General features: G+C 42.7%; 1 protein-coding gene across 2 annotated transcripts in view; it reads left to right on the forward strand.

Moving 5' to 3' along the window:
• The first annotated feature begins 16375 nt into the window (after positions 1 to 16375).
• The window catches only part of snap25a (synaptosome associated protein 25a), a 33863-nt gene continuing 25557 nt past the window's right edge, over positions 16376 to 24681 (forward strand). For both annotated transcript variants that reach the window (XM_062411863.1, XM_062411862.1), the window contains exon 1: positions 16376 to 16523. The gene's annotated coding sequence lies outside the window, so the exon portion shown is untranslated. The remainder of the gene's footprint in view (positions 16524 to 24681) is intronic.

Consider the following 24681-nt stretch of genomic DNA (forward strand, 5'->3'; position numbering starts at 1 on the left):
TGTTTCCAAGGTACAAAAACTCCCATCATCACCACAACCATCACCAGTTCAAATAGATTGCGGCATCCCCAAGGTCCATGGTGGCTCAGTTATATAATCAAATACATGGGCAAAATGGGCTAGGGGGGGAGGGGGCTGCATCTTTGAGGTCCCTCATACAAGGCCTGGATTATTTAAATATACATGCTCACAATGCCATTGATGACAAGGATGTGAGAGGAGGAAGAGGCAGAGGAATGGGAGCGATGACAGCGAGGAGGAGAGAGGAATGAAAGCAGAGCGAGGTGGCAGAAACGTGGATGCACAAAATCAATGCGATGATATACAAGAGGAGAATCGGAGACAGGGAGTGAATAATCATCCTGAAAGCCCGGCAGAGCCATTCATAATGAGGCGTGGGACATGTGGGGGGGGGACAACAGCCAGGGGAAGGGAAGGCAAGAGGACATAACGATTGGAGAGAAGAGCTGGAGGTTGGGTGGAGGATGGGGGGGTGGATGAGAAAGGGGAAGCGAGCGAGTGGGCGGGAGGAGAAGATGAGGGCTTCTCCAGCACGATCAGTGGGCGCACAGGTTAGAGGGAGTAAACACGGCTGCTGGCTCAGATTGTGGGCCGTGACGCAGTGTGTCTGTCAGGGCGTGGGCTCGGGCTTATATGGTCATGCAGCATGTGTGCTTGTGTGTGTGTGTGTGTGTGTGTGGTGTTGGGTGTATTGGTGTTGAACAAGCATGAAACTATTATGGAGAGAGGTAGATATGTGTCTTTCTTTACTGATCAAAATCCTTATTTTATTCAGGACGTATCGTTACAGAATCAGGAACAAAGATAGATATTAGTTTCCCATGTGTGAATACAATATGCATGTGTTTGTGTGTGCGTGTGTGTTTGTGTGTTATGCCTCTCTGCAGGTGTATGAAGTTGATGTTATTCTATCTCTCCTGTGCGACAACATCGCAGCTCTTGTTATATTTGTCTGCGTTATCGGGAGTGCAGGTGTATTGTCTTTTCCTCCTCTCCCTCTCCTCTGCTCCCCTCTCCTCCCCCATCTCTGCTGAGTATCAGTCTGAGCTCAGATCAGTGTGTGTGTGGTTGCCAGCAGCACTGCAGTCTCCCAGCTCTGGACCTGCGCCGCTTACTCAGCACTCAGGACTCCAACCCTTGACTTCCCAAAACAAGCCACTGGGACACACATAAGCACACACAAGCACACACAAGCACACACAAACACACACAAGCACAAACAAACACACACAAGCACATGCAGATTATATTATCGCTTTTTACCACATTATGGTTTGGTATTATTGCTGTCTGTTATATTATTAATCGCATTAAATATGCATGCACAGTAACAGATGTGCTCACACATGCATATAATCCAATAATTGCATACTTTATGCAAGCAAGTGTACACAGAGCGACACGGTGGACATTTGCTGAGGTACACACAGATGCACCGTCGGTTGCTGCCTGCAGAGGCAGAGCAGATTAGAGGTGCGAAGAATGATTCATTTCATTGATTAGTCTGCCAATTCTTTTCTCAGTGAATCATCTCTGTCTGCTCTGTAAAATGTCAAAGAACTAGGCAACAAGAAAGACAGATGCCTTAGTGACCTTTACTTTCACGTCGGACAAAAAAAAACAGCAGATCTTCTCATATAAAAAGGCTGCAACGAGAGAGACAAAAAAGATTAGTAAAGGATTAGTAAATTAGTCATGCCTCACAGTCTTTAAACGATAATCGATAACATCCAATGTGGACAGACAATATATATGATACATACAGTATAGCGGACATAATGTAAATTCCCATATTACAGGACCTTTTCCCATGTAACCATACTTTGGTAGGTAAAGTGAACTTTAGTTAGTGGTCAGCTTTTTTTTATTTATAATGAGATTACTTTAATTCCGGATATGAAATAAAAGATGTGTCCACATTCTAAAGATAAGGTGGAATCATACATTATTCGGAATATCTGGTTTAAAAGAAAATCTATTTCCTGTGATTTCTTGCTAAGATGGCTCCAGCGCTCTTTGTGTCTCAGTTTCCCAAAGACCCAGGAGCTGTAAACACAGTAGCAGTGGTATAGAAATGCTGTGTCTAGTGAAACAATGGCCACTTTGTACAGCTCCTGGTTTAAATCTATTATTGATGACAGAGTCAAGTTCCACACCAGCCTGACTGACTGTATGTGAGACAAAAGGGCTGAATCATGTGTGTGTAAGTGTGTGTGTAAGTATGTTTATTTGTTTTGAATGTTTGGTACCTGTGCAGGTTTACTGAGCTGGCATGTCTGCGTGTGTGTGTGTGTGTGTGTGTGTGTGTGTGTGTGTGTGTGTGTGTGTGTGTGTGTGTGTGTGTGTGTGTGTGTGTGTGTGTGTGTGTGTGTGTGTGTGTGTGTGTGTGTGTGTGTGTGTGTGTGTGTGTGTGTGTGTGTGTGTGTGTGTGTGTGTGTGTGTGTGTGTGTGTGTGTGTGTGTGTGTGTTTGTGTGTGTGCGTGTGTGCGTGTGTGTGTTGCAGTGATTCATCATTCATTAGTGCAGCCCTGGCAGTGCCATAGATCTCTTTAGCTTTCCAAGCTATGGATTCCAATTTGCTGCAAGCCTGGGACTTTTATTATGAGGATATTGATTTGAATTTCATAGTGAGCTTAATAATGCTGGGTGGTGAACAGAGGATTTGGTCTTGGCTCAGATAAACAGACCAATTCCTGAGAAAGGGGACACAAAACAGACACAATAAATATCTAACTAGACGGATTACAGCTGCAGCATTTTACTGACTACACTTCCTTCGTAAAAAAGGAATTTCAAAAGACAGATTGTAAAAGACGACATTACACCTTATCGCTATGTTGTGTAGAGACACTTGTGTTCTCTAACAGAATGGGAATCAAACCCACAGCAATGTAGATTGTTTTACAGGATCACCACAATTCAGGCTGTGACTTTAAAACAGATTCCAGCATCAGGAAAATGCTGATGCGATATTGTTTTTTTCCTTTAAGAGATACATTAGCTCTACAGAGTTTGTCCTCATCTGTGAAACTCTAATTGTAGAAACAGAAGTTTCCTCTGCTCTAAATACAGCTCATTAGTGTCGCTGACAGTTAGAAGTGCCGCTAACCACAGCACTTTCTGCCCTCGCTTTTTCTTCAGCTTTCAGTGATACATTAACATTTGGAGAAAAGAAACTAACACCTGGTAAAAATATTTAACTTCAAGACGTAGACAGTTGCATGACAATATTTTATTTTACTGAAGAAACAACTATATCATTGATTTCAGATGTGAAGAGTCAAAACTAAACGTTTTTTTCTTCTTCTCTCCTGATGGGTTGTAATAACTCTTTATGCATAATTTAAAGCTGCACTAGACAATATATTTATGCTATATAATACTACTGTATTATTTTTTTTCTTTGAGTGACAAATCACAAAGTATTATCACTGGACTTTGTAGTGCCCCCAGCTCTACTGAGCATTTTAGCATCTTCAGCCCATAACTTTAAATGTTTCCTGTGGACCTTCCATCGATATGTCTACTTCTGCCTTTTCTTCCCTCGCACATTGCGGCATATCTTTGCTCTTTACTGCCATCTGCTGATCAGTGGAGTAGTGCATTATGTCATTCAATATGAAAATATAACAATGTCAAGTTCTTTAATGTTTTCATCATCAGTTTCCCCCTATGTCTGATTCGTTAGTTAGTTAGTTAGATAGATAGTTAGATAGTTAGTTAGTTAGTTAGTTGTAACATAGTGGAGGACTTAGCAGCAGATACAAAGTCTTATTTAATTTTTTTAATGATCTGTCACTTGTTTTAAATAAATTAACAGCACGAATGTCTCTTGAGTCTTGATCTCTTAAATGTTGTGTATAAATATATAATTATTGACCAATGATTGATGATTGTTGAAATGCTCCCACAGGCTGCAGCATGTCCACAGTTTGTTAAAAGTTGAAATGCGTTTGTCTTCTGTCTTTGCGTCCAGCTCTGTTCCATACTGCAGTATCATCTGTGCCCTCCCCAAACTGTCTCCTTTACTCCTTCAGAAAAAAGAAAAAGAAAAGAGAGATGGACTCTTGCTCTTTTTTCTTCTCTCTCTCTCTCTCGCTTACACACGCTCCCTGTTGATTGAGGCCTCCTCTGTGGCCAATCTCTCAGCAGTGGTCGGACTCCTGCGCAACAGGGACATTTTAATCAAACTCCGAGCAGGAAACACAGTCATAAAATATGAATGTTGTATAAGCAATCATCAGCAGGGCTTTCTGATAAGCCTATAAATAATACAAATGAAAGTTATGTAAACGGATAGGGTGACAAGAGGAGAAAAAAAACATTTTGGAAATCCCTCTGCCACTCATGCATCACCACATGACCAATTTATACCTGTTAATATAAATCATATTGTTTGCTTAAATCTCTAAAAGGTTTTTTTGTCATATGAGCATTTATTTTGTATTGCAGTAGCGAGTAAATCTTTGATAATGAATACATTGTTTTAGAGAACATCCCTTCATGCTTCTGCGATGCCTCTATCTCAAGTATCAAGGGGGCTAATGGAGGAGTCTGAGGAGTTTTGGTCACTTGTGATTATGTTTCTCATTAGCATTATTTCCCTTAAAGCTCTGCACATCACATTTATCATTCTTACTGTTTTCCCTCACCACTTTCTCTCACTGCATGGTAATGATGCTGCATCGAGTTCGCCGCAGCCAGAAGAAGCGGAAAAAACGCAGAGAGAAAACAATTAATGGCACACCAAACACCCTGAGGGTTCATACGTTCCTGATCGTATCGTGCACGCCTTGTAAAGACACAAATATACTGCCGGGTACGACAACAGTTGCAGTGGGTTATGGGTTTGTTCCCTGGCAGCCTGTGATGGATAAAGAGGAGTTAAAGTTGAGCAGCACAAGATGCGGAGGATGTAAAGTGACTCCAAACGAGGTTCCGCATGGGGGGTTATTGTAGGTCAGGAGAGAAGCTGTGTCTGGCCAAGTCAGACACAATAGAAGACAAGGAGAGATTTGGCTCGACTCGGACGCATGGATCTGTGCGTGGGTGTGTACAGCAGAGGGATACACCAAAGGGTAGAGGTGTTTTCTGAAAAATGTGCCAGTTATTGCAGTGACTGGAAGTATCAAGCATGCAGGAGATGTCAGACAGTGGGGACCTTATTTTTGAAATGTAGGACATGTGCAGAGGAAGAGGGGGCAGTGGTGTGCGTAGCGGCTTGAGGGGGAGGAGGCTTGGATGCAGAGGTGAAAAAAAGGAAAACGCAGGGTGTTCTCCAAAAGCTGGGCAGCCACTGCAGAGCCTGTGGCTGAGATTTTATTTGTCAGAGTTTTGCTATGCTGCTGCTGCACCACTGAATCGATGAGGGGAGAGGGGAGGAGAGAGGAGGAAGGGGAGGAGGGTCGGCCCGATCAGGGTTGTTTCACCGCAGTGGAGGCCCATCTGCGTCTCTCTCTCTCCTGCTGTCGTTCTTCCCAAAGTCTCATCTGTCCGTCTTTGCTTGTCTCACACTGTTTTCTGTTCTTCTACTGTCCCCCCGGGAGAAACAATAGAACAGTCTCATAAAAACATGTTCAAGTGATGCCACCTTTCGTTGTTTGTTGTAATTACGACAGGAACAAAGTAAGAAGTCAAGAAAACATCAGACTTTAACAAGGTTTGTTTCCCCTTCCCTACAGACAGTTGTCCATGCCCCCTTTTCAATCTTAAACTTAGGAACCATGACGATGATGATCTCCTAACAAAGTTATTATTTTAACCGTAGACTGAATACAAAGATGGATGTCACAACAGCCTCCAGGAGTGAAGCCAAACCATCATGATCACTCTCCCGGAGGCTGGCTGCAGTATAATTCAGAAATCCTTTCTCCTCCATGTTAGGGATGGGACATGGCACAAAAAGGTCAAGCATACGATATGTTTTTCTCAGAGATGAATTTTGTCACCTGAGGTAGTTCTTATCACACTGTTTGTTCAAAGACCTATTTTTCTGGTTCGTTTGTTTTTAGTTAGTTATTTGATGTGATAAAAACAGGGTGAAAGATCATGATTGACAGCGCAGACTGGTGATTAGTCAGAGTGTGTGTATCAGCAGGACCTTGATGCTTTAGACTACAACACAATCCCTACTGCACGCACTCATTTGACTCCCACAGACATAAAAAGCACAAGAAGGTGGCCAATGTAGCTGGGAGATATTAGCTTCCTTTTTTCTTTACAATGGTGAGAGAAGAGAAGTGTCATTCATCTTTTTATAAAGATCTAGGGTTTAAATCGAAACCTTTTTACATCAACCTAGCCAAGTTGTTTTTGTGACAATACCAAGCCAAACCTTACTATTGTGTTCACATCATCCAACAGATGTATCAATTACAGATGTAAAATGGCTTTGGAAAAAAGAAAAAAGTTTGATTCTAGCTGATAGATGTGTTGTTCTGAAGGGCATTCACAAACATTACAAACATTTGTATGACACATGTGGAGTGAGTGTGTTGTATTGATGATGAACCACTGTCACAATGTGTGGTAGGTCTGCACTGTGAAATCAGAGGGTTCAAAAGCAACATTCACATCTTACCTCTCTGAGTAGACTTTAAAATTGTATTTTAGCAAATGTTAAAATGTTACCATTGATGAAATATATTATTTTACATGATTATGTCATCTTTTGACATCTAATGTACTGCGGTATAAAAATAATAGTTTGTTACTGTATAGGAGATTATACTGTATATCTTCAGTCAGACCCAGACAAGCTTCAGCTTTTCAGTATTTGTGCTAAGCTAAGCTAACTAGCTGGCTAACACATCATAGTTACTGTACAGATATGAGTGTGGTAATGTATTTTGTATATTTCCAAAAGTGTTGAGCTAATTTTTACAGAAATGATGCTCGGTCACAGCTTCACTTTAGTGGAATGGCTGTTCCTTGAAAAATAGGTCAACACACTGATAAGAGAAGAAGACACTGATATCAGATCAATACTCAGTATCGGCTTGTACCCTGATCTTGGAATCAGTATTATAATGTAATCACATTACTGAGTGGCTACTTTCAGAGCTGAAGGTTTGCAGCAGGTCACACCCACTGCCCATGTGGGTCGCTATTTGCAGCCCCGCTAACGATGAATAATCATTATGCTCTTAGTATGAACCACAGTGTCTCATTACTGATTCATCACGAATAACATGTTTGTGTGAATCGTGACTGACAGTTCATCAGAGGTCAGTTTGAAGAATGTGACAGTGTTTTTCTCATATGATCCATGTGTTTCAAATCCATCTAATGTTGTGCCTGTGTTAGTGGGACGCGCATGATGTGTTTTCGGTTGTGTGTCCAGCTTGAGCTGTGCTTTGTTCAGAGGCAATTAATTCACTTGTTTACAGAAGGCTTTAATAGTTGTGGTTTGTTTGCGTGTCTGTGTTTCAGTGTGCGTGGTTTTGCACGACACCGAGAGAGGGAGAGAGACATAGAGTAAATTAGGACAAAAGAGAGCGAGAGGGAAGCTGATAGAAGGGAGCAGGAAACCAGACCAAACATGGGCACAGGTGACGCACAGAGGATACCCAGTTTCCATAGCAACAGGCAGGTGCAAGACACTGGGAGCTAATCTACCATTCGATCTGCTGAGGTGAAACATTTGCATGCACATCGCCGCGTGAGTAGCCTTTTTCCTAACTCACACACACACACACACACACATACAGAAAATGTACACAGACACAGCGTAATTCTTCGAGGTAAATACACAGCAAGAACCCAGCTGAGAGAAATGATGAAAAGAAGACAGGAGTAGAGCATGTGCCATAACAAACACGCGTACTGTCTGAACATGTTGGCAGCGATTGAGAATATGACACTGCCCAACCAGGAGCCTGACCTTGATGACCCCACATACTCATACTGAGAGGCACCTGACGCACTGAAGCTACCCGGGGAGGAGGATGAAAGAGGGCTGACATAAAGGGGAGAGGAGGAGAAGGATGAGGCAGAGAGTGAGAGCGAGAATGAAGGGGTAGGGGAGCAGGGGGAAAGCAGTGTTGATCCGTCCCTGGGGGGTTGTGAGACGTGATCAAGAGGTGGGAGACGAGCGGGGGGGGGGGGGGGGGTTGGGTAGTGTGTGTTGAGGAGGAACAGAAAGAAAAAGAAAGCACTTAGATGATGAGGGGAGGAGGTGAGAGAGTTGAGGTAGAAAGGAGGAAAAGTTAAGGGATGTGAATAGCTCTTTAGACATCTGAAGCATCAGCTATTTGGTTGGAAAAGAAAGAGACATTTATCTTACCAGCCTCCAATATGTCAACATTTCTCCTTATTTTGGTCTGAATCAGACTAAGGTCCTATGATTTGCACAACGTATTGTCCCTGTTTAGCTCTCCTAAAGGTGGGTTGAAAAAACAGTCATCAGCGGCCAGGGGCAAGAACCAATAGCTTTAAATATCACAATCCAGGCACACACTAGGAAAGTCGTACCTGGAAGGCATTCAGAGCTACACTCATTAGGATAGACAGAAAATAGTTGGGGAAGTTAAGAATAAAAGGTATACTTCAAACCCTGTAAATACTTTCACCTCAACACTCCTTGTGAAACACTTTCAGCTTCAAAATGTTTCAGAAATTGTTAGACACAGACCCAAGAATTCACTTTATACATATAAAGTGAATATATGTATAGGCTCGCTAATCCAAAGTCATACTGACCCTTTAAAAATGTGAATCCTTGCTGGCAAGTCAGTTGCATTTAATGACTGTATAGCATCTAATCTGAGCTAAATACTAACTTCAGACTGATAACATTATGCTGTTTACCAAGTAACATTTACTATGTGACCTGTCTAAGTTAAAGTTGAATTTTAAATGCTTACCAAATCTGGAATCTTTCTGCTTGTTATGTAATTTGGAAAATCCGATGCTCTCATTTCTAAACCACAAATCAGAGACAGGCGAGTCTGCAGGAACTTAACAAAGGCAATGACACGAAACAAACCACCATTAACATCAAACTGTCTATTCTCCCTTTGCCAACAACAGCATCACAACACACACAACTAAGAGAGGAATAGTTACAGTAATGTTTACACTCTGTAGGGGAGCTCTCTGTGATGATGCAGTCAGGCTACCGTTAGCTTGTTTCCTAAGCCTACGGGTTATCAGTGTTGTATTTTGAAAAGTGTGAAGTACAAAGGCAGTTGTGTCAGCGATGAAATAGTCACGCTAACTTAAGCTTATTTCAATTTTAACTGTTACTGGTGGTTTTTGCATTTGCTTCATTGCTGAAAATGTTATTGTGAAATGAGTCTCAGGGCAGTCTCCATATCAGGTTTGCTGGTTGCTTTGGATACCATCTGGCATGAGGGGCTTTGGAGACAGTTTGTAGCTCAGCAGAAAGTGGAGGAGGTTTGGGAAATTGTATTCGTTCAATTTCTCTTTGTCTCGAGTGTGGTTAGCAGCTTTTAGACTTCCCCTGTTGTGTCCTCTGTGGTAACATTTATTCGTCCCAAACACATGCACAGACATGCAAAGGCACACTCATGCAGGTAGGGAAATTTAATCTCTGCTTTTTACCCATCTGGTGCAGGACACACAGAGCAGTGAGCGACCATGTACGGCGCTCGGGGAGCAGATGTTGGGGGAGTAAGGTGCCTTGCTCAGGGGCACTAGATAGGGTAGGGAGACTCTTGGATTTTTGGACAGATCAATCCAGGTTCGTCTTATGTTGTCTCTCCGTGGAGTCGAACCAGAGACGAACCAGAGACCATCTCTGCCCATAGTCCAAGTTTCTGCCACTAGACCACCGCCTCTCCAACATTATGTTTTTATTATTATTATGTCATTTTGTTTGAAGATATGGACATGTAATTGCTGTGAAATATATTGTATAATAAATTCATCTCACAGTGACTAGACTACCAGAAATGTCTTCATGATGGGTTATTTGGGCTTGATTGCTTGAATCTGGGAAAGGTGTCAAGGAATTGGGGAGTAAAGTAGGATAGTAAGGCCGGGCTAAGGAAAGCAGATAGGACAGTTGAAAGATGAGAAGAAATGCATTTGTTGGTGTAAAATTTGATTGCATTTCATTTGTACCATGTGCAACTGCCTCTACTTCCCACATAAACACTGAGAGATGTCTTATTTTCCCAAGAACGATACTGTAACTCATTGCATTTTTCTGCTCACTGGGCATTTCAATGCAGCAAGGCAATCTCAGCTGTTCAAACAGTTCCACACACACACACAGTTAATGTGCAATTTAATATACGCAGATATGCACATATGGGAGACGGAGAGTACACACATTTTGAATTCAGTCAGCAGCAGTGTGCCACTTCCTGTGAGCAAGCCAGGAGGGACGTTAGATTCTGGGCCAGTGCACCACAGCAACTTCTGTTCTGCTTGTTTCCTCTTCCTCTGCTGAATGGTAACATTACCTGTGTCACCTTACCTTATCTTATGTTACTTTATGTGACACTACCTGGGGCTCGTGTAAGATTAAGATACTTAATTACTGGGATGACCCATGTGATGCTCTGTTTTCCTGCTCTGTCCGGCTGCTTCGCCCTCCTCTGCCCCGTGCCACTCTGTTCTCTGCTGTTTACACACAAACCTCAGCTGTTGATTCACAGATACTGCATCCCACCTGAAGTCTGTTCTAGAGAGGAGAAGAGAGGGTGTTTGAACCAAAATGGAGATGAAAACATGGTGGGTAGAGTAAGTAAGTGCAAAGCCAACATACAAAAGAAAAATAGAAATGCCAAGGACAGAAAATAAATAGGGCAGTGAGGTGTAGAGCTGCAGGTCGATGTGGATCGATACTGCCTCTGACAACCATCCTCGCCATCGGATACAAGACCTTCAGTCCCACACTTATCAATGTCGCCACTCACTCCCGATCTATCAATACCTCAATTATCAGCTAGAATGTCACTCTCCCCAGTGGGCTGGATGAGACAGAAACCCATTCTTCATGCACATCTTTGTTGACTTGGTTTGCTCACAGCTCAGTGCCTCTGTAAAGACGAGACAAACAACAGGCCTGCAGATAAACACGATGTGAAATGAGACAGAATTGGAAGCTGAGGCTGACTGAGTCAGTCAGTTTAAAGTACATTCAACTTTATGCTGCTTTATACATCTCTACGTTCCAAATGGAAATACTGTATATTATGTGCTTCTTGACAACTACTGTATAGTCTAATTGCAGATTTCTAAATGATTAACATAAATATTTGTAGTTCCAATTTTTGCACATTTTAAATTGTGCTTTCTTTAAATACATTTGTTCATGTGTATTTGCAAGTAAGTGCCACAAACTGTAACTAGTTAAATACTGTGAACCCAGAAGTGGCAGACATTGATTTTAATTAGTTTGATGATATCAAAACAGGGTGAAACATCGTGATTGACAGCTGAGACTGACATGTGTGATTAGCCAAGGGTCGGCAGGACACACCACAATCACTACTGCACAGACTATCTTCTCCGATTGACATAAAAAGCACAAGATGGTGGCCCCTGTGTACGAGAGGTATCATCCATCTTTTTACATAGCCTTTGGTTTTGCACAGTTTTTTGTAAATAACATTTTTACTGTGGTAGAAGAAATGCAATCTAAATAGAATCAATACTTAAGTAAATGAAAACCATTACAATGTCAAAAGAAGCAAATCATTTTGAAATTTTTTATTTACCACACAAAATTTAAAATCACCAAAACAATTAGTTGATTAAGCCATAACATAAATAAAGGGAGGTAGAAAGTACAAAATGTTCATCTGAATGGTACTGAAAGGTTGGAGCATAAAGAAGGATAAAACTCAAGTGTTACGAAATAATGGGGTTTCCTGCCAATGGAAAATCTCTAGAGCAAAAGCAAAAAGGAATTTATACGCATTTAAATTCTCTCACTGCTGTTTTATACGAGTTGACTCTGCCCTGGCAAATACAAACAACCTTAATCAGATGGAGCGTTTCAACACCACAGACACATGACAGATGCAACGTCGTGACAAGCACTCCACAGACGGATGAGGCAGCGGTCTAATAGTATGCTTGGTACAATGACTAAGGACTGGTATTTTAAGAGGGAGAGAGAGAGAGAGAGGCAGATTTTAGTGCTGAGTCACAGCAAGGCTGCTACTGCTGCTGCTGCAGCACCCTCCCCCTCACTGAAGCGCACAGCCTGGCTGACTGGCTTCATCCTGCCCTCCTTCTCGTCATACATGCACACACATATACATACTATCCCCTATCGGTACATCCATGTCTGCCTCAACCCTCTATCTAGTCCATTCTGTCCTTTCTGGATCTTTCACGTCTCTTTTCACTTTTTAAGCTTATACCTCCAATGGGTTGTTTTTTTTGCCTCATCACTCTTTCACAAATCCCCCCCTCCTCCTCTTCTCCTCCCTCAGTTCTTCCAGCCACCCACCTTCTCTGTGAAGTGTAATTAAGAATGAAATCAGTCAGAGGGGGGAGAAACTTCGGGATGCCCGAGCTTGTCTGCCACAGAACTGATAATGCTGTAGCTAATCTTCTACCCCACTCGTGTTTTGCTCTCTGACCGTGTGATGAAGCACCACTAAAGCCAGGCTCTCCATCCACTGGCCTCCCAAGACACACACACACACACACATACACACATACACACACACACACACACACACACACACACACACCCTCCCTGCAAATACCACTCAGACTTCAAAGGCCTTCTCTGCAAAATTAGACAGTCTCTTTAATCTCCGCACAAAGCAAAGATACAGAAAGCATTAATGGATGAGAAGACCATGAAAAGTGAAAGAAGGATGAGATGGTGAAGATTTAACTCTTTCAATGGCAGTGCTCTGTTCATTTGTTCTCATCTGAATAATCAACATCTCACCATCTGATGGAAGAATATACTAAAATGCTAAATGACCCTGACAAGCTCACTCCTCACACTCTGCAGTGTTAAGACTTCATCACAGTGTTCGATCTGCAGCTGCTCTGTGGAGGATAAAATGTGAGCGATAAGCAGCAGATGTGCCTGAGGGATGTTTCCAGCAATAAGCTGACAATGCCCGGTTCACACAGCTGATAACCTTGGTAGACAAAAACATTATATTAATTGGAAATTCTCTCCGTTAATAGATTAACCTGAATCAAGTTTAAGATATATTTTTCTCTAATCTGGTGCTCGGGGAGTGAAAGGAGGCAGATTTATTTAGGAAAATAATGCAGAGTCACTGGAAGTATTTCTAGTTCTAAATGTCGTTAAATATATCATGGATCAATGTATGATGAAATTAAATATCAAATATTAAAGTAATCCTGAGATTTGGGAATAACAGTTTCCATAAAAGGCATCTAGCAGCTCTTTTTAGGAGTTGGTGGAGACCAAAACAGAGCAAAAAGGAAAGTGAAGAGGCAGGAACATGACTGAGTGATCCAGTGATTTGATCATTTTGCTCGGTATCTGCTGGATGTGTAAATATGCAACAGTTTGCTGGATCAACTGAACACGTGAGTGGATGTGAGTGTTTCCTTCACAGCTTGCTTCTGCTGGCCCCAGGTGGTTAAAATAAACATTGTTTTCCGGTAAAAGATATATACCACTAAGGGAAAATATCAACAAAGCCAGGTCCTACATAATTATTATTTCCAGTATATTTAATACGTCTATTAGGTTATTTCAGCATTGCTGTGTTTAATTACTGACACTCAGAAACCTGGCACAGGAGGAGCCTAGTTCTTTGCCCCATTGGCCTCCAATGGATATAATAGTGTGTGTGTTTGTTGTGTGTGATGCACCATTGCTCCATGACAATAGTTTGTAAGACCTGCAGACCAAAATAAAATTTTAAAGCACAATTTATCTTTATTTCTGCTCATGTATTTTATAACACATTCCTTGTAGAATATATTTAGTATCACATAGAGTATATTGCATTATTTAAAAGCTGTGGCTATTTTGACTTAAAAACCTGTTTACTGAAAAATAATTCATTAGTCTGGGTTTCCGGACAGAGTTTAGTGTCCCTTAATGAACAAAAGGCTCTCAGGGACAGTGCAACCTCGTGGTAAAACGTAATGGGAACCACTGAAGACAATCCTCTGAGATTCTGCTCCATGTTGACACGACTGCATCCCATCATTTCTGCAGATTTGTCAAGCTGTCAATCTCCTGTTCTACCCCGTCCCAAAGGTGTTCTGTCGATTTAGTTCTGGTGACTGAGGAGCCAGCTAAAGTTCACTAAACTCTGATCCCACAGAAGCATCAGATTTAGTCTTTGGCTGATAGGTGTGGAAACCGACGTGGTCCTCCACTGTAGTAATATCATCCATCTAAAGATTTGTTGTGTTTTGCTTCCAGACAGGCTTCTCTGCTCACCACAGTTGTAAAAGGTGGTTATATGAGTTGCAAGAACCTGTTTACTCTAAGTGGCTCATTCTCCCCTGACTCTTCCTCTCCTCATCATAGATATAGCTGTCTGCAGAACTTAAACTGTCACAAACAGTCTGTCTGGCACCAACAGTCATGCCACAGACAAAGTCATTAAGATTGATATAAACATTAACTGAATTTCCTGACCTGTATTTACAGGATTGTATGCATTGCACTGCAACCATATGATATCCCGACTGGACGGCTGCATGAATACGTGAGTATAAAACCCATTTCAGTCAATTTTGCTTGGGCTCAGAGTCAATTACTGTGGCAGGTATAGGTATTTATTAGTCCCACACACATGCACACACACACAACATGCAAGGGGGGAAATTTGTTTTCTGCTATGACCCATCTGGTGAACACAGGAGGACACACAGAGCAGTGGGCAGCCATGCACGGCTTCCCGGGGAGCATGTGTTAGGGAAGTCAGGTGCCTTGCTCAGGGGCACTTAGACAGTGGGGTGGGGTAGGCACTTTGACAGTGTGGAACAGATCCAGATGTTGTTTTTGTTGTCACTCCGTGGATTCGAACCAGAGACCACCATTGGATTTTCTGCCCATAGTCCAACTTTCTGCCACTAGTCCACCGCCTCTTACTGGGTCACTTTTGTATTAAAGAAGTTATGGTAGAGTTAAAGCATATATTGTTCAGGCCCCCCTGCAGCTCGTCTGGGGGCCTCAGATGCTTATGGACCCCAGTTTGGAAACACCTTCCATTTTTTTCCCATGTTTCTCTTGCCTCCTGTCAGACACTCAATGCTCCACTTCCATCTATTCCTAATTTGCTTTGTTATACGGCTGTGAATTGTTTTAGAGGGGAGTGAATGAAGAATTGACCTGTAGATTAATTCTCCTCACTTTTAACACACACACACACACCCTTTCTTCTTACACATACATGGAGTCTCCACACACCCCTCGCTCTATTCTCCTCTCCCCGGGCTTTCCTCTCCAAATGGATTTTTCATGCAGAGTTATCATTATCATTAATTTAGGAGACAGGTTCGCTTCAGAGCAATTGAAGACACATTTGTTACAGTGCCAAGCGGAGGCAGCTGCTGGAGGAGAGCAGAGCGGGTACATTCCCATGCTGCTTAGTCCACAGACGATCCAGTGTGGACGTGAGGAGAAAACATCAGTGGCCCTCATTCTATGTGAAAAACAGAAACAGTATTAGCACCTTATAGCATGGAGGAATATTTCCATGGGATGTGTTAATAATAAGATAATACTGGAATATTGGGGGGGCTCTGTAAGACAGGCTCCACCACTTTATCAGGTCAATTTAAATTGGGTTTTAGAGGTGAATATTCCCTTATTACATAAACGGTTGATTCCATCAAATGTACCAACAGTTACTTTAGTCCCCGTCACATCCATCAGTGAAAAACAGATCAGTCAGATTTCATTTGACATTTAATGAAGATAGTCCCATTGATACTGAATTGGAGGCCAACTTGAAGAGTGACTGTAAGTTCCCCACGATAATAAGCTTAATAATATTTTATTCGAATGCACAATGGGCTATGAAACGTTTACAAGTGAAATGATCCTATGGGCCAAATCTGTACTAATAGGCCTATATAGACCAAATCTGGTAATCTACGAAAGATTGATACATATAGATATCCACTGTATATCTAAACTGACATTTGCGTGATATGAGATACAAAACAGCGGCAGGCCTTTAATTCAAAACCATCTAAAATACTCAGTTGTTGTGTTGCTGTCCTGTGCAGCTGCCCATTGTATCAAAGACTTTCTGAAGTCTCTCTCTCTCTCTGTCTCTCTCCTTCTCTGACAAATATCTATTAAAAGCTGCTGCTGACGTCAAAAGTGTCCGCCATCTTTGACGAGAGCTGCACTGCTGCCACGCTCCCCCCCCCCGCCCCCCCCCCCCATCACCGCCCCCCTCCCACTTGAAGAAGAAACGAGGAGGACTGAGTAGACGAGCAGTGCCTTTGCAGCATCCCAGTCATATACCGAGAGAGAAGGAGAGGGTCGGTATAGCTGTTGATATACGCAGACATTACCTCCAATACTGACTGCAGGGCACCGACAACAGGCGCAGGTAATGAGACATTTCCTCTACTCCATCTTTGCCATGTCTTGCTTCACCCGGTTTGCGTTTTTGCACACTATGGAGCAGCAAAGGTTTGTGAAGGTCTGCCTAAATTCCATGCGTTGTACCTACATGCTTCTGGGCTCCTAGTCGTTTTTGGGCGATGTGGTGGATGTTTTGCAGCGCTGTTCATAGTGTGATCAGGAGAAAGGTTTGGAAGAAGGAGAGGAGGGAGGAAAGGAGGTAGTGAAGTCCCCGGGTGATAAATCTCAAACGCGCAGTGGATCGCCGAGGGGATGGATGCGGTGCGCTATAATGCGTATTATCCAATGTGGGCGTTTTCGGCGGGTTCAGCACCACGGACAGCGGCAGAGACAGAACACACAAACCTCTCAACAGGTTCAGTCTGAATCCAAACACGAATAATGCAGGGAGATTAAATGAGACTGTGTTGAAACCATATTACGCTCAGCCGGTGTGAAACGAGGGGGTTATTCTCATCAGACAAACCCGTGTCGTGGCTGACCGAGACAGCTGCAGCAGGCAGCCCACAGACCGCTGGTGTGGCAGCAACACGGTGAAATCCATCATCGTGGCTGTGGCACAGCACGTCAGACAGAGAAAAGACAAGAAAACAAACACATTGTGTCTAAAAAAAATGCGGATGGTTTACTGAGAGAATACTGGTAAACTGCGCCATGGTGGGGTCGTTGGGTTGGAGGAGAGCCGATATAAACAGGAGGGAGGGGGCATGAAGCATGATCCAGCTCCTTGAATGCGCCTTTTCCTTTTATTTATTTCTTTTCGTTTTTTCTCTGAACGCAATGTCTTTGCATCGCTAGCGGTCAAACGTGAGCTTCATTTACGCATTTCAGATTTGGGCTTTGAAGGGGGGATCGGGAAATATCCCGGTGAGGGGGTGGGCGTGAAATGGAGAGGGGGGGGGGGGACGCCGGGGAGGAGCGCGGTGAAACCCGCACTATGACGCCCCCTCCCCCATTCTCCCACCACCTCTCCCCCCCTCTCATTCATCCATCAATCCACGCACAGATCCGTCACTGAGCCCCGTCTTGTCAATCGCGCGTGGTGCACGATGCCCGTGCGCTACATTGGTGTACGGGCACTCTCCACAGGTGTTTGCTGCATTAACCTGCGGACACGCCACACACGGTGCCACGGAAAGATCAGACACGTTTCTCACCGTGACCCAATAAGATTGAATTATCTTAACCACGCAAGAGCTGAGCGGGTGTTTGCTGGTCCAAATTCCATTTCATATCAACCATACTGAACACACGCCTCTCCTGGAGAACGTGATCGATGTCTGCAGCTAGGCCCGTGGAGGTCCTGGTGACAAACACGAGTCAATTTGGGGATTCATGTGTGGAGGATAGACGCCATGTGCTGCCTGTTGTGCGCCGCTGCTATGAGAGGTGCCCAAGCCTGGTGATGCCAGAACAGAGACGGGAGGATTGCTGGTTTTGACGATGCGACAGATCCGATCGTGATGTCCTACTGATTTCTGATGCATCTGGTTTATTTAGCAGTTCCTACCACATGGGGCGGTGGGTCTTGCTGGCTCACGGTCACTGGCAGATGCTTAGGGTTGATTTGTCACATCACTGAAAAAATCCTGCAGTGTGCGCCGTACATTCCTTAAGTGGGTTTTTTTAATGACCTTATTTGTGTTTCAAACACATACGTAAACACATAGGCTATGAGTTCATGTAAAGGAAAGCCCAGTGGACACTGCCAGCTTTGTATTCATGACAATGGCACATTATAGCCTACAGCATTAAGAGAACACAGTCACACCCCCAAGGGATGCTCTGCTTGCCATAAACGCTCTCCCCTGTCACGTTTATGCTGCTTGAACTGTTCGGACTGCAGAGAGGAGGAGGGAGAGCGAGACAGAAGCAGGGATGGGGTTGGAGGTGGTGGTGGAGGCAGGGGGGGGGGGGGGTGTCAGGCCTGTACCGACCGCTCCGTGAAGGGACTGCTCTGTGGATAAATGGGTGACTCACAACACCATCAACCATCCACTGATTGTTTTCTCAGAAACACCCCGGCCGTTGTGCATCTCACAGGATCACTTTTAGTCATGTTCGTGTTGAGCTCTTCTGAAATGGAGCTAAAGCCTCTGTGAGCCACGCTGGTGAATACTGAACGCCGGCTGCGCATTGTGCGTTTTGGTGCAGGTACAGGTTTTTCCTCCCGTCCTAAAGACAGCCTTAAGGATTTCTAAGGTCTGAAAAGCCTTTAACAGAGCAAGCCATAATATTACCCTTATGCTAGAGTCATGTAAAATCTCTGTTTGAACGTGAATTTCATATTTGACGTAGGGGCTCTTTGGCATTTCTCCAACTGCGTCTCTTAAAATGGAGAGATTTCATCACATTTAGATTTTGTTTTATAATAGATTATGAGCTTCTGAAATGTTGACATATCAGACACCTTTAGTATTGTTTCAAGCACTAGCAGTTACCTTTTTAAATCGTGGGCCTGAGTTCAAGAGTAAATACCCTGTTTCCTTCCACAAATGACTAATGGCCTAAGAAGGACAGGTGCAGCATCACAAAAGAAGCTTCGGCTCTGACTTTGTGTACAAATGGACACAATGACAGCTTCTGCTTGACGTACAGATAGAAATGGGTTTTTATTTCTACATCAATGACATTCATGAAGTGTCTTTCAGCACAGAACCAGTCCTGCTTCCTCTTTTGTGAAGTGTCCTGGATGGGGAGTGTGAATTTAAAGCCCTTTCTGGTGGTTTCTAACTGTCACTGCGCAGTTCAGGCTTTAGCTGCATGACAGACCCATTCTTCCTCCTGGATTCAGCAGAGCTCCGACTGCTGCTGTCGCATTAGCACCACTGACTTATCCTGAATGAGGTGGTCAGACATGCTGTTCTCTCTCTCTTTATTTTATAAATAGTGATGCCAATTCTGAATTCATCGTCCAGAGCCGGAGGAGACGGCGATTCGGTCTGAGGTTACGACAAGGGATTCACAAAGGGGGTTACATTCTAAGTGGGTTTTGCACTATCTCCTTTCATGAAAAAATTGACGACATATAACATTTTACAAAAGTCTAAGCATACGAGGGGGTTTGAGCAAAAACTGTAAATCAAACGACGTAAACAAAAAGTCATGATGAATCTACTGCAGATGCATTTTAAAGTAAAGATGAAACATTTTGTATTTTTTAAGAATCACATTAGGAGTTTGGTACTATTGTTATGCCTAAACTACCAGCCAGTTAGCATAGGTTAGAACAAAGTAGGAAAACAGGGAAACGGCTGTCTAAAGACAACCAGCACCTCCAGAGTTCACTAATTGTTCTAACTAATCAAAATCAATTGATAAGAACGTGTGATTTTATGAAGGATATATTAGGATAAAACATAGGCTAACACATTCCTGTAACCGAGTACTTTTTTGATCTTTTGGTGCCATTTAGTTTGATAGGAGGCTCTTGTTAGCTTTGCATAGGGCCAATTCCTCCTGTTTCCAGTGTGTAAGCTAAGCTAAGCTTACCAGATGTTGGCTTTTCCTTCCCATTTAGCGTCAAAACAAGTGATTGGCATCAATTATTCACATTTAAGCATATTTTCTTAAAATATTAAACTAATGTTTCAGTGTCAAACAATGTTTCTGTGGTTATTTTAAACAAAGAGTGTTGTTCGCTAGTACTAGCAAGATACACAACAGCAAAAAAGAAAGAAAACAACTTGTATTGCTTTTTTGTTTCCCCTTACTTACAAACACAGAGAAACAAAATGGCCAATCCTGAGGCTGCAGGACCGTAGAGAGAAAACACAGTTTCACAATGTCACTGAAGCTTTTATTAGAAAGTGTGTAAGTGTGATTTCTAAAACTAGTCTGGACGAAACCGTTGTCTCATTTTGTGGGGTAGTCTGAATGGTTATTAACGGAGATAGGTAGCAGGTATGAGCAGCATTAGTCTATTAATTCTTGCACAAAAGCAAAGCTTCTCTAAATTTAGTTTAGTTTATCTCACATCAGTTGTATCCTTTCACAGACGTGATGTGGTTAATATTATCTCCCAAGCGATGCTTTCACTTTTGAAGCCTTTCTGGAACCAAGAATCAAGAAGTCTGCCATTATTTTACCTTTTAAAGGTACATTTATGAGACAGGCACTGTCATCTTTCTACCATCTGTCCTCTCTTCTGCTGTCTCAGGTTCAGACAGTTATTCTTTTGATTAATAAAATGAGTTTAGGGAGAGCAAATGAGAGTGGTCAGAAAGAGGAAGAAAAGAGTGTAGACAGAAAATTCAAATATGGATATAAATTTGAGGGAAAGTGCTAAAGAAAATGATTGATAGGTTGAATCTTTTGAAGAAATTGTGAAGTAAAAAATGTCATTAATGTTTCATAAATCCGATCTTTGCCTCTATTGGAATCATCCAGAACTAATTTTAAATTCCAGATGCCCAGGAATAAACCTTGGGTGTCAGATTTTGCTATGGCAAGCCGATGGAGTGAAATTACATGTGTGTGTTCATGTGCAGGGTACGATGCAGCCTGCTATGGTTTCACATTGATCTGTAGCTTCAAACGTATCATTTTCACCACCAGCATTAGCCAATGCTTTGGTAGCATTGTATTCTTAAGCATCCCTTACATGACTAAAGCTTCCATTTCCAGAATAAAAGCATTTATAGACATCTTAGCCCTGCATCAGTGAAGCAAAATGCCTCAATCAATCTGCCTGGATCAACATGAATGCACCTTCTGTGCTCTGCGCTGCATGGCCCGGGTGTGCTCAGGTGCAGGGATAATACGACTGTATCAGTCTTCTGCAAACATGACCCCGAGTGGAGTGTGGGGATGGTTTTCATTCAAGGTTCAGTCGATTGTTTTGTGGCTTTTTCTGGGGATGTTGTTGCTGCAGGTCTCAGTCGGGCTGGGTTATTTATGATGCTGCAGTGCAGCTGACCAGGCCTGTTGGTGCCGGTCAGCCTCTGCATTGCTTTAACTTAAACCTTTATCAGTCTGATATGTCTCATAGTTCATTTTTTGTTTTTTTTCAGCTGAGTGTTGTCACTTTTAAACTCCAACATGGAGCACACACTGTATTACAGTATAAAGAGCTGCGCAGGGCATAATAGCATGCATGGTCTGATGTATTATGTATTATTATACATATGGTTTGACTATGTGATTAGTTTTTAGCTACACAGTCACAACACAGGTTTATTAAATCTGTTTAGATGAATTCATAATGCCTTAGCATCAATGTCCATGTATCACTTCTGAGCAGTATCTGTGTTATCAACCCTTTAGACTAACCAGCACTGGAGGTCAGCACTGCAGTATTTAATGTATGAACAGAAATATTGAAATATCTTCCTCTATGCTAGTAGACTTAGATCTTTGGATTTTGGACTGTTCTTTGTTGTCTTGAACTCTTTGACTTTTTTGGACTTTTTTTTTATTAGCACTGATATTTCAAAAATCCACAAAGAAGTATTCAGCAGTTACTTAGTGGCTACAGGTGAAGAAGGAAGCAGAGGTGTCATTTCTTATGTTTATGTGTTTCCTGTCAGGTTTTTCTCATCCGCTGTGTGCACTTAAATGTTAATTTTATGACTCCTCAAATATTTAACAGGCTTTAATGTGACACTGAAGTGGCCTGGATACTATAACTTATGAGCGTGAATGATCAGAGAATCATGTCGAATGAGAATTGGATGTATCTTGTTGAACTGCGAAATTAAGCTCATGGGTTTAAGGATTGGAATTTTCTTTTCTGCTGGCAACACGTTCTATAATCCCCAAGTGTGCTAATCTGCTCCATGCTAGAAAAAAAAGTTGTGACCAAAAGGGAAATGAAAGTCATCGATATTGATTAGGGCCTAACAGATTGTTGGACCCTTAGTGCTGCACTGCTAAACCATCAGGAATGCTTCCTTTTGACACTTTATACTTCAGAGTTTCCCGCCTGAGATTCCATCTAAGTCACAGCTATCAAAAGAACATCTGCTGCATCTTTCACCCGGAGAGCCTTCGCACCTCGCTCTCCCTGACATTTATGACGTTGTAAAACACGATAGGTTGTGCTTCCAATTCAGAACCACCAACATCCCAAACCCCCCTCCACCCCGTCTGAACCAACCTGCTCTGTCTCCTCTCAACTTTACTGCCAGCATCAGCCCATGAGGAGCATTCCCTGTCACCTCTCGCTTGCCAAATGTCATATCTCCGCGGCCCTCTAGCAGCCAAAACGTCACAGCCGCTCTGTAATAAATGTGGCTCTGGGTGCTCCCTTGAGTGGGCGAAATGATGAAGCCAGAACCCCTTTCACTCACAGAAACCACAGTGGTGACTGTGAGCACTGGGCTGAAGGGCGTGGTAAGCTATGCATACTAAATAAGGCCTCATTTTAATCATTTTTCAGCCCTATTCGTGTTTACTTTCTGTTTCTCTCATCTCCCTACCTGGGTTTAAAAGAAAAACTCGTCGGCCTGCACCACTGAGATGTTCCTGTCTGGTCTATTGTCCTTTCTATTCTGCCCCGCGCTTGTTTCCAAGAAGCAGGGACCTGGCTGATAAGCAGCAGCTCAGTAACAGTGGGCAAAGGGATGTAGGAAATCACCAGGCTTGTCCTCATCTAGCAAACCTTTAAAGACTCTCTGGTCTCTTTTGGAAAATGCAGCCGCAACATCGCCTTAAAGAGACAATAAATATGATGATGACATTGTTTTTACCTCAGCGCTGAATGATCATCGACGAGCCGCACTGCAGTTTTCACACCAACATACGCACAGATCGTCTTGTGGCCACATCCCTCAAGCTGTTTGGAGTGAGCGGTCACTCTGGAAAGATAGTTAATGAGAGTAGATGTGTGACCGGAATACCATGAACACGCTGCTTCCAGAAAGCTGTAAAGTTAGAGACTCAGCGTCCCAGAAACACACTCCACACTCCACACTGATGAGAAGCTGTCAACATCACTTTAAACACTTTAGAAACCTCCCTGTTCATTTCCAAGTGTAAATTCTTTCGTCTGCTTTTCCCTCAGCCTCGACTGTAAATAGCTTAGTACACTGCCACGGGGCATGGATAAGATGTGTCTTGTAGGATTTGCTTATGTGTTGCCAAACATGCCTTGTAGGGTATTGTGAATAGATCATGTCTGAGTCTTAGCAATCCTGTACATAGAAAACAAAGCATGTTAGTTCCTCGCTGACCAAGTCACTGCTGCTTTTATGGTGATCAAACCATACATTGTGAAATTGAGTCATGCTTTTGTCTATGGAGCTGCCTCTGCCGCTTAGTTTAACTGATAGATTTAGCTTCTCTTCCCATCCCCCCTTCCCATCTCATCTTATTCTGTATGCAAACCTTCAGGACAAACATGGTGTCCTGATGTCAGCCTGCATAAGTGAATTCCTACCACTTGTTTAGACAGTATATCATGAAAGTGACACTGTAATTCAACGATGCAGATTGCGTGACTGAGTTTAGGTTTGAATGCAGATGTGTTTGTGTTCAAATGGTTTATAGTTATACATGGTCTGATGATTTGTTTTTGTCTGAACAGGCCACTAACCAAGGTTATTTAATTTAACATCGTAGATTATAAAGGAAATTTTTCAGATATAAAAAGCTAAACCAGTGATTTTCTTGACATGTTTTTAAAATCATACCTAAATGGGTTGGTGTCAGTATAACTGTAAATAAGTAAGTCTTTAGGTTAATATATTTCAGTGTACAACCACGCTAGCAGCTCTTTAAACTAAATGCTAACATCAGTGCAACAATGCCAACATGCAAATATTAGTCAGCTATATAATTTTGCATGTTAATGATAACGAATGTTTGACCGACCAAACGCTCCCATCCCTAATGAATGAAGAGATCTCAGGATTCCTGCGTGATTCTGTGATGATCGACCAGTAGACAAATAATGTAACCTTTTGGAAATCTAGTTTTAATGGCCAATTTAATTCAGTCTTTTTGAAAGGCCATCCTCGTTCTGAAGCCGTTCACCTGCAGATTTATGTGATTGGTTACAGTGGGATGAGCCGGATGAATAAGTGATGGGGTCTTGGACTCCTCAGGTCAATAATTCATGGTATTCTTATAAGAGCGAGCAACTGGAATGTCGCTGTGGCACTTAATGCTAGCTCCTCGTTATA

This window comes from Platichthys flesus, chromosome 18 (genome assembly GCF_949316205.1).
Source record: "Platichthys flesus chromosome 18, fPlaFle2.1, whole genome shotgun sequence".
Lineage (NCBI taxonomy): Eukaryota > Metazoa > Chordata > Actinopteri > Pleuronectiformes > Pleuronectidae > Platichthys > Platichthys flesus.